The sequence below is a fragment of the Manacus candei genome, unplaced genomic scaffold, assembly GCF_025592945.1.
Source record: "Manacus candei isolate 608988 ecotype Guabito, Panama unplaced genomic scaffold, ASM2559294v1 h1tg000028l, whole genome shotgun sequence".
NCBI lineage: Eukaryota > Metazoa > Chordata > Aves > Passeriformes > Pipridae > Manacus > Manacus candei.
The window spans coordinates 21,853,515-21,871,341 of record NW_026138076.1 but is presented as its reverse complement, the minus strand read 5'-3'; positions in this window follow the sequence as shown (position 1 = coordinate 21,871,341).

Genomic DNA, 17,827 nt, shown 5'->3' with positions numbered 1-17,827 from the left:
ATCTTTAGCCCAATGCTTCAACAGATTTTTAATGTAACTTAGGTCCTGAAGACAGACTTTTAGGTTCAGTTCTCTAGCCCTTTGAAAGATGCTTTTGGGTTCAGAAAAGTGTATTTTAGGTCTGCCATTCACTATTTTCTTGAGGAAGCTGGTGCCACCTCCATGAAAAAACATTTAAGAAAGAGTAAAAAACCACTTGAGCATAGAAATAAGGAGTGAGGGCAAACAAAAAGGGAAAAGTGTGAGAAACACTAGTGCAAACACTAAAAGTCAAGTACCCCCATGGAGGAATCTGTGCTGGAACAGGGAGATATGGCTTGAAAGAACCACAGCCTGTGGAAAGCTCACAATGGAGCAGATTTATCCTGAAGGACTGCAGCCCATGGAGAGGACTCACAATGGAGTGAGTCATAAAACCCTGTTATGTCCAGACTAACTCTCATAACTCTTACCTCCCCTCTACTTCACAGGGGATTGGAGAGGGATAGAGGAGTCAGGAATGAAGGAGTGAAGTTGACCTGAACGGGAGCAGGGGGCATATGATGCGGGAAGATATTTAAAATTTTCTTCTTTGTTTCTCACTACCAAAATCTATTTTAATTGGTAATAGATTGAATTGCTTTTCCCCAGGTCAAGTTTGGTTTACTCGTGATGGTGAGTGGTAAACAGTCTCCCTGTCTTTATGTTGACCCACAAGCTTTTCCATCCTATTTTCTTACCCCTCCTATTTGGGGAGGGGAATGAGCATCTGGCAGTTGGCCAAGGTCAGCCCACCACAGTCTTTTAGATCACGCTACACAGTGCAAATAGAGACAGGGTACAGATACAGCCACAACAGCCATTCTTTGGAGAAATAATCAAAGTGCCTAAAATCATAGAACCATTGACAGCAACTATCTAATATAGAAAAACAGCTGCAGAAAGTTTAACTTGAGACATTCTATGAAGGGGAAATTCAAATTATAACTGCTCACTAATGGTAAAGGGAGATCAAGGAATGACTTGATCCTGGCAGTGGGAAAGCATAACTCTAGAACCAGGTTGAACAATAGAAACAGGAATGCAAGAGGTGAAACAAGTCTATATAAGGGAGAACAAATTCCATTGTTGATAAAATAGGATATGCTACAGTATTGATTTGTAATCATATGACTGGTCCTAGCACAAGCATGTATAAGGAGTGGGCTCATACCACGTCTTTGCAGACTCCCTGTAGAACCTCTTACTGCAGTAGGACTCTGTCCAATGTATTGTTCATTAAATTGCTTTCTACTTAAATACCAATGTGTATTTAATTTGCCTCAAGCGGTACAGTAAAAAATCCCCAACATTTACTTGAAGCTGTCAGGAGCCTCCAATTATAAACTAAGCTAAGTTAAGCTCTCTTCATTAAAATATAAGCATAAATTCATATTTTGCATAAGTTGTGCCTCAACTAGTTTTGGAATTCAGTCCTATGTTCTATACAGGTGGTGGAAAGCCATGTTCAAATGGAAGAAAATTTTTCTCTGAAGATTAAACAAAATATAGGAATATTTTAATTTTTTTCATTAACCTTACTGTATCAACGCAAAGTACAGAAAGTAGTGATAAGAAATCTGGTAATGTTTTGATTTTAAACAGTAGTAAGTGTAACCCTCTGCTTGCCCCCATGCCATAGGTAACCCTCTGCTTGCCTGGTCTAACACCAGGCAGAGAACTTCCATCACATTTCCCAGAGAATTGTTTCTTTCACTTAAAGAAACATTGGAAAATGAAAGGAGATTAAATGTGCACATTTAATGTGTACCTTTTATGTAGACAAAAAATACTTTGCTTAGTGTTAAGACAGAGTTGCTATGAACAAGCTAAAGTTGTAAATTAGAAACAAATCAGTGTTACTCAATCATTTTAATTAGTATTTTTACTGTGCATATTCCCACTGAATTTTCTAAGTGGTGAAACTCCAGTCATGCTCTTATCTTTCCCTTTCTGAAACTCATATCCAATATTCAAAATTTCAGCTCAATTTCTTAAGATCAACTAGATTTTCATACATTTCTATTCAGTTTATAGGAATAAGGAAGGAGTCTTTCCCAGACTCCAGGGATCTGCATCTGCTCGTAATGGTTTACCCATTCATGGGAAGTCTCTGAAGTGGGTTTGCATGAACAAATTGCTCTGATTTCTAGCACTATTCGAGACAAGGCACAAGAAAAGAATCGCAACATTGGTTTTCCTCTGGAGTAGGGAGATATCAAGGTGTTTTGGAGAGGTGAACAAGAATGGGAAAACCACACCAAGGATGCAGGCAGTGATTGCAAGGATGGGAAGTGGGGTGCCAGTGCTGGATTGGTGCTACTTGGCCAAACCCTGCTGCCTCCCAGCACTGTTCCTTGTCAACACAGCTTCATGTTGCTGTCTCTTTTGTGGATGTTGGCTCCACTGACCAACCTTTGGAGCCCAACAGACAATGGACAGGGTGCTGGGTCAGGACTTCTCTGCAATATGTCCATGTCTGTCTTGTACTGGAAAACCAAGAGTAGGACACAGCTCATGGGAGCGACCACTTCCCTCTATCTGCTGACAATGCTTTGCCTACTGCAGCCCAGGATACAGTCAGCCTTCTTTGCCTCAAGGGCCCTTTACTGTCTCTAAATTGGTCAACTTGGTGTCCACCATGACCCTAGGTGTCTGCACAGCTGCTTTACAGTTGACTGTCCAGAAGCATCTACCAGTGCAAGGGCTTGTCCCTCAACAGGTGCAGGACTGCCTTCTTTCCCTCATTGAACTGCAGGAGGTTCCTATCAACCCCTTTCTCCAAACTGCCTGTTGAAAAGGAGCCCTGACCACTGGCTGAGAGTACTTGCAAAGTTGTGCAACACAGATACTGGCTCCCAGCTGCCTCGAGCAATTCTGGCCAATGGCTGTAGGCAACATCTGCTTTCTAACTCTGGGTTGCTGTTCCCTCAGGGTGTCTGAGAAGTTGCATGTGGCCAATGTCCTACTGCTGAAGCAGCTTCTACCCCTGCTCCAGTATATCGGCCACAACACCTTCACCAGCAGAGTGAGTTGCAGCAGTCTGACCATCTACCTGATGTCAAACCTGATGAGCCCAGCCAGTTCCTGCTGGAAGCCATGCCGGATTAAGCAACTGTCTTCAGCCTTGGATGATCAGAGGTCTCTGTATGCCTTGTCCCTTGAGCAAATGTAGATTGAGTGGCTGCCTGGAAGAGCAGCCCCACAGCCACAGCCACCTTTTGCACGGAAGCAAGGCTCAGGAGCGGCGAGAAAGACTGTTTGGTGTCTTTTCAGGGAGATATGTTGAAAGTAAGACTTTTATGTGTGCAGGTGAAGGTACTGGTGGAGTTTCTGGTAGAGAACTGCAGAGAACTCTTTGGTGAGGAGAAAATTGACCTTTCTGGCCCAGCAGTAGAGGAGCCACCAGCCCCCAAACACAAATCCAGAGCTAAGAGGAAGGACTGAGGGTTGTCACAGGATGGGCTTGGGGCACCAGAAACCTCAGAGTAATTTCTGGTGGGGCTAGGAATTGAGTGTTGAGCTTTCAGCCCCACTTGTCCTATGGTCTACCCTTGGCCACTGCTTCTTGGGACATAGTTTGCTCCGTAAGATCAGGTGAAAACTGCAGACAGGGCACAAGAGGACTGAAAACAGAAGTAGAGTTTCTATTGGGTTTGGCTTCAGCTGTTGTTTACTTCTAAGAAAATACTTCATTGCATATGCTTTTGCTTTCTAGATCTGCATTTGGAAAAACAAAGCATCGCTGCAGTCCCACAGAACACTGAGCATCAGATAGAAGACTTTCCACATGCAGATGCAGCTCCCTTTCTCCTTAGTATTCTCAAAGAAGTTGGGGGAGAGATGGTGGTGGCATCTGAAAGGGGAGAGGTATGTCAAGTCTGCAAACAACAGTGACGGTGTAATGTCTGGTATAGTAGGGGAGTTTCTGATGAGGCCAAGTCACTGCTGTGCCTCTGCCTGGCAGCAGAGCTGGCGTGTGTTTGGGTTATTGTTTCACAGTCCCTAAAGTCAAAGAATCACAGTATATGCTGAGTTGGAAGGGACCCACAAGGATCATCAAGTTCAACCCTTAGCCCTGCACAGGACCATCCTCAAGAGTTACACCATGTGCCTGAGAGTGTCATCCAAATGCTTCTTGAACTCTGTCAGGCTTGGTGCTGTGTCCATTTCCCTGGGGAGCCTGTTCCAGTGCCCAACCACCCTATGGGTGAAGAACCTTTTTCTAATATCCAACTAAACCTGCCCTGACAAAACTTCAGGCCATTCCCTCCGGTCCTGTTACTGGTCACCACAGGGAAGAGATCAGTGCCTGTCCCTCCACTTCCCCTCACAAGGAAGTTGTAGACTGTGATGAGGTCTCCCCTCAGTCTCCTCTTCTCCAGGCTGAACAGAACAAGGATTTTCTGTCCCACCTGTATTAATATATTTTTTGTCTATTAGCATCCCCCTACTGGGAGTTCAAAGCCTTTAAAGTCCGAAAAGAGTCAGTCAGCATCTCCTTAAGGGGAGACCTTTCACTTGACAGATTCACTGAGATGAACAGGACTTTTGATACCCTATTTATGGGGACTGCACTTAATAGCAATGGAGAACCTTCTCAGCAAGTTTCTCCTACGAGTTATTACACTGCCAACGAGCCTACCAGCACTGAAAAAAAAACCCCAAAGAAGTGGACTAACTCTTAGCAGCTCACGAAATAACTTTTAAGTTATTTATTAAAATAACTTTATTAATACAAATCTGTGACAACTTATAGGGTTCGCATCATCAGTGATAATGTTTAACTGCAAAATCCCACTTAACTAATAAAACCTAAAACTAGAAGCGTGCTCTCTAAAAACAACACAACTGCCTAAGAAGTGACAGATCACTGTAACACCTTAATATGAAGCTCAAGCAACCTCCCCCCACGACAGACCAATTTACAAAGACTGGGAAAAATTTAAACACACTCACTAACACAAAGCAAAAAGGAAAGAATATTGCTGCTTCTCACTTGCACGCACTTTAACTCACTAAGACCAAGAAATACACACTTTAGGCAAGCCACATACAACGAGTCAGAGCACATGATCTAAGGCAATAAAGTACAATATAAAAGAAAATAAGGTAAAATATATACATGGTAGTCTATAAGGTATAGGGCAAGGTAAAATTAGTAAGGCAAGGTAAAATTAGTATCTATAAGGTAAAGGTCAAATATATAAAGCAAAGCAAAATATCAAAGTAAGGGTAAAGGGGAAAGCAAAGTAAAATATTAAAAGCAGAGTACAATTAGTAAAGGTGAAAGTAAAGTAAAATATAAAACTGGTTGCTCACTCCACAGCGTCCTGAGGAGTGGAAGGAGCAAAGGCAGCTCATCAGTTACCCCCGCAGAAATGATGGAACTTCTCCCCAATTTTTGCTCATGTCTGATCTCTTTTTATACCTTTCTTTCTTAAACAGTTTGAGTGACTGTAGTCAATAAACTAATTTTTGGGGTGCTAGACAGATGACATAGGCCTAAGGATCGGCTTCCTGAGTTCCCATTAGGTAGGATGTTGTGAAGAAAGGCCATGCTATCTCCATAGCATTCCATCCTTCATTGATCCTATCAGTCTGTTGCTGGGAAGTCTCACCCAGGTGCTAGGGTCTTTGGGGAAGACATCAGGAGCTTCATTATCCCTTTTGGTGTAGCCTTATCACCTTACAGTGGGTTTCTGGGAATGGCCCTCTCCAGGTGCTGGGGCCTTTCCTGCTCAGGACTGTCATTGTGGTCTATCACCTTACAAATCCATACAACAGTTTGTTGAAACTACACTGTATATCTGCTTATAAACATAGCATATTTACCTACCAAATTCTAAAAGGGAAAGTCAGTATTCTTATTTCATGTCGGTCATTCTAGAATCAGTCAATAACAATTAGTCAAAGTTCTCCTCCGTTTTGCTGTTGTAGTTGTTTAATGCAGCAGCAAAAGCCTCTGGGAGATCATTATGAAGTACCTAAAGAAAAGCACAATTTACGTTTATGTTTCTAACATCTAGAAGAAAATATGAAACTTTATAATCAAATCAAACACTGTAATTGCAGTTCATTATGATAAAGTCACAGTAATCTATCAGTGCCGCTCCCAGAAAGCAGGAGGAACAGGGCCACTCCCAGCTGGTGGTCATGCTGGCAGTGCAAGGTAAGTAAGCAAGTGGGGCAGGGCAATGATAGCCCAGTCATCATCAAGCAAAATAATAAACCAAGGTCAATCCAGAAACCCCACACAGTAACTCAGGAACAGGGCTAAGACAAGTCAGCTGCAACTGGATGAAGCTTAAATGAAGCCCCACCATCAGGGGGATCATGGGCAAAGCTCCAGGAGAGATTGATCAGGTCATTTAACCTGATCTGTACACTCGGGTCCCTGAGAGTAACTGAGCTTAGGCCAAGTTAGTCTCAAGCAAGTTTCACTATTTGTGCATTAACTTCCAGGAATCAAAGCTGACAGAAAGCTAATTCTGTGTTTTAAAGCACAGAATTTCAAAGTAAAGCCACTCATCAGCCTCAGGATTTTGCAGGTAATTTATAATTTATTTTGTACTGTTTCTGGAGCTTACTGTTGAAGATGTGGTTTGATACCTTGCTGAGCTTGCAAATCTAGCAACAAAGTATTTTAGAAAATGTGTCTTCTGTGCTACATGTTTCTAACTGATTACATAGCAAAGGCCTTACTCCTAATTTCAGAAACTGACAAGTACCTGCCTGGAACAGCAGGCACATGTCCTCTGTGACTACCCCGCCTTCCCAAGTGCCCCGGCATAATCAGTACAGGGCTCTGCAAGTGGAACTGAACAATAACGAGGGTGATGGTTCATCTAGCTGGGAAGCATATCCGAGTTTAGGTTGCCCTATGTCCTGTGTCAAAAATGCTTCCATAAAGAAAAAAAGATTGGTCATCATAGGAGATTTCCTTCAAAAGAGAACAGAAGGTCCAATATGCAGACCAGATCACCTCTTAGGGAAGTCTGCTGCCTCCCTGGGGCACAGGTTAAAGACGAGAAGAGAAAGCTTCTAACCCCTTCCTAACCCTAACCTGGCCCCTAGGTTATTATCCATCATTGATTTTTCAGGTATGAAGCAATGAAGTTGCAAGAAGTCCAAAGACAATTGAGAGAGACTTCGGGGCCTTGGAACAACTGGTTATGGAATCAGGAGCACAAGTAGTGTTCTCCTCTATCCTCCCAGGTGCAGAGAATGATGAAGAAAGAAATAGTAAGAGCCAGAAAATCAATACCTGGCTCTGAGCCTGGTGTCATCAGCAGAATTTTGGGGTTTTTGATCACAGAAGCATAGAATGGCCTGAGTTGGAAGGAACCTTAAAGATCATCTAGTTCCAAACCCCTTGCTGTGGGCAGGGACACCTTCCACTTAACCATGTTGCTCAGAGCCCCATCCAACCTGGCTTTGAACACTCCCAAGGATGGGTCATCCACATCTTCCCTGGGCAGCCTGTTCCAGCGCCTCACCACCCTCATAGTAAACAAATTCTTTCTAATAGCTTATCTAACCCTACTCTCTTACAGTTTGAAGCCATTTCTCCTTGTCCTGTCACTGCATGCTCTTTTAAATAGTCTCTCTCCATCTTCTTTGTAGACTCCCTTCAGGTACTGGAAGGCATCAATTAGGTCACCCCAAAGCCTTCTTATCCACCAGCACCCCCAAGTCCTTCTCAGTAGGGCTGCTCTCAATTGTTCGTCCCCCAGCCTGTACTGATACCAGGGGTTGCCCCAAACCAGATGCAGTACCTTGCACTTGGTCTTGTTAAACCTCGTGAGATTCTTACTGGCCCACTTCTTGAGCTTGTCCAGGTCCCCCTGGATAGCATCCCATCCTTCAGGCATGTCAGCTGCACCACTCAGCTTGGTGTTTTCTGCAAATTTGCTGAGGGTGCACTTGATCCTTTCATCTATGTCACTAGTGAAGATATTAAATAATGCTGGTCCCAATGTGGAACCCTAAGGGACATCACTTGTCACAGATCTCCATTGGGACTCTGAGCCGTTGACCACTACCAATCATGTATTAGTTTATACAACACCAAACCTGCTGGTGACTGTCAGGGTACACCTGTCTCAAAAGGAGAAAAGGATCTTTGAACAGGAGTTATCAGGGCTCATTGGAAGAGCTTTAAAATAGATTTGAAGGAGGAAACTCAGACTTGGTAGAGATAAGCCTGAGGCAGCATACCAATGTTTGAGAGACAATGTGCTAATGAGGTCCTTTGTTCTGCTGTCTCAGTGGAGGTAGGGGATGGAGATACATGAAGCAGCAAAGACACAAGGACTATTGATGTGTTAGAAACCATGAAAATGCCTGAAAATGGTCATGTAGGAATTAAGGCTTCTCGCCCCAAAAAGGGGCAGGATCAATAGCCCTGAAGGGCATCTACACCAGTGCACACAGCATGGGCAACCAACAGGAGGAGCTGGAAGCCACTGTGCAGCCGGGAAACTGTGATGTAATTTCCATCATGGACAGATGTTGGCATGACTCACACAATGGGAGTGCTGCAGTGACTGGCTATAAACCCTTCAGAAGGGACAGGCAAGGAAGGAGAGGCAGTCGGATAGCCCTGTGTGTTAGGGAGTGTTTTGGTGGTCTAGAGCTTGATGATAGTGATGATAAGGTTGAGTGTTTATGGTTAAGAATCAGGGCCAGGCCAACAGGGTAGGTATCTTGGTGCGAATCTTTTACAGTCCTACCAACCAGGATGGAGACAGATGAAATATAAGCAGAAGGGAGCAGTCTCATAATCACTGGCCCTTGTGCTTGTGGGAACTTCAACTTGCTAGATATCTGCTGGAAATTCAACACAGCAGACAGGAAACAGTCCAGGAGATATCTGGGGTGTGTGGAAGATGACTTTCTGACATGGCTAGTGAAGAAGCCAACCACCTGTTGTTCGTGAACAGAGAAGGATTGGTGGGTGATGTTTTGGATTTGTGCTGAACACAGGGTTGATAATATAGAGATGTTTTTGTTATTTCTGAGCAGTGCTCACTCAGAGCCAAGGCCTTTTCTGCTTTCTGTACTGCCACGCTGGTGAGGAGGTTGGAGGTACATGGGACGTTGGGAGGAGACACAGCCAGGACAGGTGACCCAAACTGACCAAAGGGATGTTCCATATCATATGACATCATGCTCAGTATATAGATGGGGGAAGAAGCCGGAAGTGGGTGACATTTGGAGTGATGGTGTTTGTCTTCCTAAGTCACCGTTATGCAGGATAGAATCCTGGTCTCCTAGAGATGGCTGAACCCAGAGAAGGGGTGAATGAAATGCTTTGTTTTGCTTTGCTCGTGTGCACAGCTTTTGCTTCCTGATTAAACTATCTCTAACCATGAGTTTTCTCCCAATTTCTCCCAGTTCTCTCCATCATCCTGATGGTGAGGGAGCAAGAGAGTGGGTGTATGGTATTTGTGTGCTGGCTGGGGTTAAATCACAAAAGATGGTTGGAGGCCATCTTGAGCACAGCAATCATGAAATTATAGAGTTTTTGATTCTTGGAGAAATAAGGAGGTGGGGGTAGGCAGAACCTTGGATTTGTATGCAAATCCCTGTCAGATGGAAAAAGGATGGTGAAATGGAGTAGGGGTCAATTTATGTAAGAATATTTGGCATTCTGAAATGGTGTCAGTTTGTGAAATTATGCAGAGATACCAATTCAGTAAAGGTTTACATTGTCATAGTTCTGTACTTTTTATTTACACATTTTATGTATTTAATGTTATGTGCACACCCATAGGTTTATCTAAGGGTAATAGGCATTTTACATCATAGTCAGGTGAGCTGTAAGGTCAAAGGGTATTCATGGGCAAGTCAGTTCTGACATCACAGGAGAATGAGCAAGTTAGTTGACTGAAATACTATTGGAACACTGAACGTTAAACAATGTATAAATGCATATTCTAATCTTCATCTTCTCCTTGTACTACCCTTTCTAATAGCACAATCAGCCTTATCAGCTACCTTGGCACAATAAATATTTGTACATACTCAGTTAGAGGACAACAGAGCAATGACTCTCTAGCTTTGAGTAAAAGAGTTGGCACTGTTCCTTTTTCAACATTAGTTAAAGTTTTTTTGAAACTGGAGTGTACTTGTTCCATATTATTAAAGGTTGTGGGACTACCTCACTGATCAGTAATAACTTCTTTGTGGCAGCTAATAAACCCTTTTCAATTAGCAGTTAGGAAAAAAAGAAATATAAGATAGTTTATCACAATTGTCTTCAATTACATAAAATCTTTGAAAAGACCTGTATAAATCCTTTTCTGAACACCATCTATACTGTCTTCCTTTGTGGTCAATAGCAGCATTGTGATATTCAATACCCCTCCACACAAGTGTTGTTAAGTGATTTGGGTTTTTTGCATTGTCTGTGTTCAGTCAATCAATTTCTGCAGAGTTAAGATAAATAATAATTAAAATAAGTGGTCTTTTTCCAGGCAACATTTTCAAGTTTGGTGCCAAAATAACAAAATGACCTTAGGGACCATGGCTTATAGCATACAGTGGTACTTTGCAGTGTATCAGCATGGATGGAAAACAGAAGAAGTTTCCCAGGGAGTCAAACACACTCAGGAATGTTATAAACCCTCAGTTTTACTTAGAAGTAGTTAGGATTCTTTCTGTCCTAATGTAGAGAGGAGAAACACATAGCAAAGTGTAGACATAGTAAAAAAAAACCTACAAAGCTGGAATACTACTCTGGACACTTAGAGTCCAGAGAAGAGAGAAAGATTGTTATTGCATGTGAGGGATATTAGTTCTATACCTAATAGCAGTGCCAGCACCTCACAAGAGGTATTGTGGCAGTAAGAACAACAGAAAACACATGTAAAATAAATTTTTTTTCAAAGTCTTCATGTAATACAAAAAGAAAGAATCTGCAACCGCAATTTTTTTCTTACCTCTGTATTGGCAGCTTGGTAGTTTCCATATGTGCAATAAAAAAGAATTCTAGTAATTCTCAGGTGTTTACTGCATGTGTTGCTGTTCAGCTTCACAAATTATAATTTTTTCAGCTTTGTTGAATATCCTTTTCATGACACTATACAAAGTCAATATGGCTATGAGCTTGAACCCTTTCCTAAGAAAGCTACTAACTGAAAAACTTACATGAAAAATAATACACAATTTATTTATTTCCACAGCTTTTCAACAAAGAGTGGAAAATTGACTTTCATTTTTTTTATTATGCATTCACACAAGTCTAGCATTCTTGTAACCTAGAAACAAACAGTTAAAGACAACAATGGAGAATCTACTTCATGTGCTTTTCAAGGATTCCACATGCTCCTTTATATAAAACAAAACCTCTTCTAATATACTCTTAAGACTGGAAAGGAAAATGAGTTCTTTACATCCTTATAAGGAAGAGATTTTGAAATTCTTTAAAAAAATTTAAAAGAGAACAACTTCAGATAACAGGAGATGAACAATAAATCCAAGTGTTTCAGGATTCAGAAATGCTTAATCTACATAAAAAGATTGCAGTTTCCTATTACGATATATTTCCTGATCTCTTTTTCTATGATGATGCTTCTATCAATTTAAAACCTCAATATTGTGTACCATCTAAAAAAAATATTGGCAATTTTATCATTATTCACAAACGGAGCATGTACATTCTGTACAATTCTGTGCACTTAAGAAAGATTGTCATCAAGGTATGAAACCTTAAAATTAGTAGGGAAGAGAAATTATTTTGGGGAAAAAATTTTGTGAATGAACTTTCTTGCTAGGAAAAGTAGATTAATGATTTTGCATTAAATCTGACTTTTTATTATTTTTATTTCTTATTATTTTTATTATTTTATTTAATAATTTTTGTATTAAATATGACTCTAGTTTAACCTGAAGAAGATTCTTACGGGAATTGACAGCTGTAGCAGTAATAGCAATGTGTACTTACATAGGTCCTTGGACAATTTTTCCTGAGTTTTACCATTGTATCATATAATAAAAGACTTTCTTGTGGTGATAAAGCAAGGTCTGAAGGAAAGTGATATTTTCAATCTACCATTCCAAAGAAAAAACAACTAAAACAAGGAACAGAGATATTTTCTGCTCTTGCAATTTTTTTCACTCTTATGCCTTATTTTTTTCTACTCTGATATATATACCTTTGGCTTTGATACTTGCAATTCAGCAAGTATTTTAAATTAGTAAAGAGAGAAAAATTCTATTTAGTACTTATGCCCATCAAAATATTCTGATTTTTGAACTCTACTCCAAATGGTATGGAAATGTTCATCATTGTGAATCTCAATTACTTGTTTATACAACATTCCTGCATCTGATAAGCTAAGCAGGAAACCTGTTTTGGTCATGAAATTACTTAAAAATAATTTTTTTAATCTTTCTTTGCATTTTAATTCTATTTACTTTGCTATATAACTTACATGCTTCATAGCTAAAGGCAGCACATGGATGGTAGCGATGGATAACAAAATCACCATTCTCCAAGAAACATCCATAGTTTGTGCTAAATCATGGTATTTCTCTTCACAGTGCGGTGTGGACACATTTTAAAAGATATTAGAATATTAAAAGCCAGTATTTGAATACAGGTGTGCTTAAAGATACATATTATCATCTCAGTGGTGCCTAGAATGCACTTCTTGGGCTTTGCTCTGACATGTATGACTGAACAATACAAGTTAAATATAAGCAGCCAAAAGGATAGGATTATTTTCAACCTGGATCATATTAGTGTTCCATTCCCAGAGTCTTGTACTGATACAAGCATTGGTACAAGTATAGTTACACTTGCAGGTAATGAGCAGCAGAGGGAGGAAGAGCCACAATCTATATTATTGCACACAATGTATTTCATAGTGAAGTACAAGTTAGTGTGACGTGAGCTGATGACAGGTCATTGCAGCTGCTTGGAATATTTCCTTTTCAGAACACCTCTACTTCAGTTCTTTTCTTTTGTTCCCTTTCCACACTCTCACAGCATCAACCTTTTCTAGTTTTATTTCTGTCACTCGTTTGCTGATTCCACTCACTAAGATGGTAGAAAACTATTCACGTCTTTCTTGGGTTAGTTCTCTCCTGCATTGTCTTTATAAATTCACTCACTGGGGAGCCCGACAAGTACCAGAGCCAGCATGAGACTGGGGTAGCTCACACAGCTGGGACAGATGAGAGAACAGAAGGTAAGAAGCAGTGGTGATTTCAGATGGATTTTTGCCATGATGCTCCCAACTGTCAGATATGCTATATTATTTCAACTATTTAAAAAAAATATGATTTTTCAAAATGGTGGCTATATCAGTACTAAAAAGTTCTAAATTGTGAACTTCTGAAGAAGTAAGAACATGCAAAAACTAATACTGTAGTACAAGTGCTGACATTGTAGAACAGGTATGCTCACAGTAGTATTGCAGTTGTCTCAAGAAGGAATGCATAGGTACACTGATTTAGCAATTACTGGAACTATTTTATTGAAGTGCCAGCCGGAACATGCGAATTCCAGCCCAGAATTTAGAGATATAAGTTATGGGGCACTGTCTCATATGGAGTTCATTATCAAGAGCCTTTCTGCAAGCAATTTCCTTCCTCCTGTATTACATCCATACACTTATGCACCCAAACATACACATATGAACAAATGACTACACACACATGCATATTAGAAAAATAATAAACCCATATAATTGGCAGCAATATAGGTTTGCTTACTTTCTAATTGGCTTATTTGTAGTTTCCACTGACTTTTTCCAGAAGGAACTTTTAAACAGAATTTGCCTATTAAAATAAATTTGAGAAGGGGGGGAGGGAATCATAGAATCAACCAGGTTGAAAAAGACCTCCAAGATCATCAAGTCCAACTTCTGATCCAACACTGCTGTGATTACTAGACCATGGCACTAAGTGCCACATAGCCTCATCTTAAAAACGTCCAGGGGTGGTGAATCCACCACCTCCCTGGGGAGCCCATTCCAGTGTCTGATCATCTCTCAGTAAAGAATTTCTTCCTAATATCCAACCTAAACCTCCCCTGGCACAGTTTAAGACCGTTGCTCTCTTGTCCTACTGCTGATTGCCTGGGAGAAGAGACCAACCCCCACCTGGCTACAACCTCCTTTCAGGGAGTTGTAGAGAGTGATGAGGTGTCCCCTGAGCCTCCTCTTCTCCAGACTAAACAACCTCAGCTCCCTCAATCATTCCTCATAGGCCTGTGCTCCAGTTCCTTCACCAGCCTGGTTGGCTTTCTTTGGACATCTTCCAGTATCTCAGTGTCCTTCCTGAACTGAGGAGCCCAGAACTGGACACAGTACTCAAGGTGTGGCCTAACTTGTGTCGAGTACAGGGGAAGAATGACTTCCTTGGTCCTGCTGGACACACTATTCCTGACACAGACCAGGATGCCATTGGCCTTCTTGGCCACCTGGGCACACTGCTGGCTCATGTTCAGCTTCCTGTCAATCCAAACTCCCAGGTTCCTTTCTGCCTGGCTTCTCTCCAGCCACTCTGTCCCCAGCCTGTAGCACTGCAGGGGGTTGTTGTGGCCAAAGTGCAGGACCTGGCACTTGGCCTTGTTGAACCTCATCCCGTTGGAATCAGACCATCTCTCCACCTTGTCCAGCTTAGCCAGCTGAATGTAGTGAAAACAGAACTGAACTAAGATATGCACGGTTAACATAATAAATACACTGTCAAAAAGTGCAATATGGCTCCATGGTGTATCTTAGCATGTTTAAAGCATTTTTTCCTCTTCTGTTACTCATCTGGCCCAACATAATCTGCAATATACCTATTATGAAAAACAACTACTTACAAATCTCAGATGATGCCAAGCTGATGAATTGCTGTAGTGCCTAGAAAACTCCTCAAATACAGAATGTGCCTCTCTTACAAACTAATTTCCTTTATGTGATCTGAGCTGCACACAAAACTCTTCTTTTAGTATGAAAATAATATGCCATTACAGTAGGCAAAGTTTATTAGCATGTTCCTCCCCAGTCATCATAGAGTTAATTCCTGCCATCCCATCCAAAGAAACCACAAAAATATACACTTAACTTTAGCTAGGGATTGTTCTTTCCATAGTTGAAAACAGACATTCAAACCAGACATTTCTACACTACATTTCAAAGAATTACTCTGACATGTTTCCAGGAAAACTTTTACCTTATTTATTCCAGACCTAAAATTGTATTTAATTTGGTTGTCTATGCAAAGGTTTTTCCATTGTTTTTGCTTTTTTCCTGTTCATCTTTTGTCCTTCTCTGTGTTTTTCAAAGATTTTTCTTGCTTTTGATCAATCAAATTACATATAAAGTATTTTTGAAATTTTAGTTAAGAAATGCTAAGTGTCTTCCATAAATTCCATGTTCATTGCTTTATAAATCTGATTTACATTCTCCAATTTCTCTCATATAAAATATCTGCAAAATAAAATCATAATCAGTGCATATACCACCAGTAGTAATCCATCGATAATGAAACATATCCATCCAGTGTGAAGAATACATGTCCAAAGGTAAAATGATATTAAGGCTTTGAGAATTCTTTGGTATTTGTTCTGAGTAAAGGACACATATGTAGTCTACCATACCTATGGGTATGGGTTAATAAAGAAACCACACAAAGCAGCAGTGATATTCAAGTGATTAACTCACATATTCAGTCTAAAACCTTTTTCTTCTATTGTATGATTCAAAATTTTTTGAACAAATTTTTACTTTGTATCAGCTACTATAAAAATATAGTGATATTTAGAACAAACAACCATTTTAAAGTAATATTATTCATCATTCATTTGCTAATTAAACTGAATAATAAAAATACCTAGAACACTGATTCCCTCATATGCATTTGCCATTCTTCTGCCCTGTCTCATTTTCTGTGTATTAGCCAAGAAGCAAAATAATTGTTCTACCCATATAAGTAGAGTGAATGACCCTGATTTTAGGCCTCTGTTCCCATAAGAAATGCTCAGAAAAGATGTGAGGGCTGCAAGCTCAATAAAGAACTAATACTGATCCCTGGTTATCACTATGCACCACTAAACAACCAGCAGATTGAAGAGACTTACCATGAAGTCTTGTTAACATTTTGAACCGTATTTCTGAGGAAATGTGTGTCTGCCTGTATTAAATAACAATCACTCAGATGCCAGTGTACTAGGCAGAACCTAAGAACCGAAGTAAACTTACATACCTATACAGTATGATGAAACACTAGTGCAATTCTAGAAGTGAAATTTCAGGAAGTCTTAGTAAACTATCAGAGGGATTATGCAATCATGTTCAAGTACCCCTGTATTCCATGATGCAAGATACAAGAATAATATTAAGGCTACAAAATCAAACATTCAGAAATCAGATAATGACAAAATGAAAGACTATGCCATGTAAACCATAAGCAGCCTCTATGAGACCTTAGCAGTGAGGCAGATGTGCAGTCTGTACAAGTGAGCAGTTTGCCTTCAGAGCTATTATGTTTGGGAACTTGAAAGATTTCTGAAAGGACTGAAGTGTGTATGTGAAAAGCATCGGCTCATACTTGACTTACAACTGACCAAAATTTAAAGTATTTTGTTAAAAACAACAGTTCCTGAGTCATAAAGTTACCTATCCATGCAGAATGCTGGTGAAATATAAAAACAATTATGTCTGCTCTAATAATAGGGAAATATTTAGAATAAAAGTCCTATAATAAACATTTAAAAAAAATTAAAACACCTTCCTCAAACCATATAATAGTTTAATAAAAACAAAAGAGAATTAGCTTCCTACCTAGATTTCTGAAATTTTTTTTCAAAACTCATTGACTGTCAATAACCGATCTATTTTCTTTCTCCAAGAAAATGTATTAGAAAATTTTCTACACTTTTATTTTTGCTTTGATCCACAAAAGATCATAATTATCTTCACAGCTTTTAGCTGTGAGATTGTCATTATCATTTCCATTTTGAAAACACACTGTAGAGGCAACAACTGTCACCTTTCAGTTTACATATGATTATTGGAAGGGGTGTTTTATCTCCACATATTACATCTTTTAGATATTTTTAAAGAAAAAAATTCTTATAAGCTTTATTAGTTAAATAACTGTATAAATTAAGTCAATGGAACTTTGAAAGATGAAAGCTAACTATTGTTAAAATTTTGGTCAATTATGTTTACTAATTTACTTCATCAGGATTTGAAGTCAATGGACTCCAACAACCTAAGCGTAATCTCTAACATCCCTTATGTGCAATTCCAAAAACTGCAAGCTCACTTCCGCTCATACCAGTACAACTGTCCAGAAAAATGAAGAACATTAAAATTGCCTATTCAGGAAACCCTCTAGGCTTCACTGCTTGCTGGAATATTACATCATACACTCAATTTGCACTACAAAAGTAAGAAGAGAGTTCTTAGCCAAACAGACCTAAATGTCTGCAAAGGAGAGGTGGTAACTTCTATGGGCTTTTGAGGTCATTGACTCTGTGTCTAAAAACTTGCAGACAGCATGTCCCAAGGCGAGGTTTTAAATTTTCGCTCACAAGATGTTTAAATTTAGGATTTAAAATGCATACTCCAAGATAACGTTATGAAAAATACAGAAATCAATGCTCTAATAGCTTGTGTACATAGAAATTATAGATCAACTGATCACGAAACTGTGTAATATATTCTCATACATACACGTATGAAATACAAAAATATACGTAATTATAATTATATAAAAATAATAAAAGTTTTATGTTTAAGAATTCCTCAGTATTGTGCATTTATATATTTTAATTGCATATGTGTAGGTAGTGTTTAAA